This window comes from Myotis brandtii, unplaced genomic scaffold (assembly GCF_000412655.1).
Source record: "Myotis brandtii unplaced genomic scaffold, ASM41265v1 scaffold1087, whole genome shotgun sequence".
Classification (NCBI taxonomy): Eukaryota; Metazoa; Chordata; class Mammalia; order Chiroptera; family Vespertilionidae; genus Myotis; species Myotis brandtii.
The window spans coordinates 1490929-1492570 of record NW_005353698.1 but is presented as its reverse complement, the minus strand read 5'-3'; positions in this window follow the sequence as shown (position 1 = coordinate 1492570).

Genomic DNA, 1642 nt, shown 5'->3' with positions numbered 1-1642 from the left:
AAAAATGGGTAGAGGATTTGATAGACATTTGTCCAAAGAAGACATATAGATGGCCAACAGATACATGGAAACATGTCCACCATTGCTAATTATTATGGAAATGCAAATTAAAACCACAATGAGATAACACCTCACATGTGTGAGAATTGCTATTGTCAAAAAGACAAACAATAACAAAAGAGGATGTGAAGAAAAAAGAATCCTATTCACTGCTGGTGAGAATGTAAATTGGTACAGCCACTATAGAATACAGCATGGAGGTTCCTCAAAACATTAACAATAGAATTACCATATGACTCAGCTATTCCACTTCTGGGTATCTATCCGAAGAATATGAAAACACTAATTGGAAAAGATATATGCACTTCAATGTTCACTGAAGCATTATTTACAATAGCCAAGATATGAGAATAACCTAAGTATCCATTGATGTATAAATGGATAAAAAATATGTGAAATATATATAATGGAATATTACTCAGTCATAAAAAGAATGAAATCTTGCCATATATGACACACAAGTGGACCTTGAGGGTATAATGCTCAGTGGAATAAGTCAGAAGGAAACAGACAAATACCATATGATTTCATTCATGTGGAATCTAAAACAAATAAACAAACAAAATAAAACAAAAACAAATTCATAGATACAGAGAAGAAATCAGTGCTTATCAGATGAGAAGAGGGTTTGGGGGTAGACTGAAAGAGTAAAGGGGCTCAACTCATGGTGATGAATAGTAACTAGTGTTTTAGGGTGATCATTTGTAAAGTATACAGATGTCAAATTATAATGTTATATACTTGAAACTTATATAATAATTTTAAAAAATGCCTCCAGACATTGCCAGATGTCTCATGGGGAACAAAACTGATCCCAGATGAGAACCACTGCTATTGGCCAAAGGATATATATATATATATCCCCAAGGAAGAGACTCAGTACCCAGACTTAGCCCAATATCAGCACCTCAATTTCTGGGACACTTCTGAGTGCAGACTTTTCCTGATATGACCGCCAATCCATCTGCATGTTGGTGGCCCAAGGGGAAAAAGACTACAAAAGTTAGAAAGATCTGCTTTCACTGACATCTCTACAAGACATTGTGAAATATCATCCTCATCATCTCTCTCCCTTGTTAGCTCCGCTCTGGTCCTTCTGGCCCCCTTCATGCTCCTCAAACAGACTGTATTAATCACACCTTTTCATTCTGTAATTTTGATGCTTTGACATCTTGGGGCTTGCTATCTCTGGAGGAACTTCCATCCCAGGGCTAGCCATTTCCTAGAGATCGCAAACAACCTACCTGTGAGTGCATCTTTTATATGTAAATCAACCAATCCAGAGCTCCCACCATCAACTACCTCCCCTTTGGGCTCTCACACTCAGCACCAGGATAGGTACCAGACAACCAAGGACAGCTTCTAAGCCCCAGAGCCCACTGAAACTATTCAAACTAGTCAGTCTTTAGCCTGGTCCATTTCCTTCCACAGAAACTACTGTACAGGCTCTTGCCCATGTTTCCCCCTCCCTCCCTCTGCTCTTGACAGACCCTGGCGCTCCCTTGTGTACCCTTTCCTCTTGGGATCTGGAGTATAAGAAATGACCTTTTCAGGGGCAATTGTCTCCTGATCTTTTGGCCTC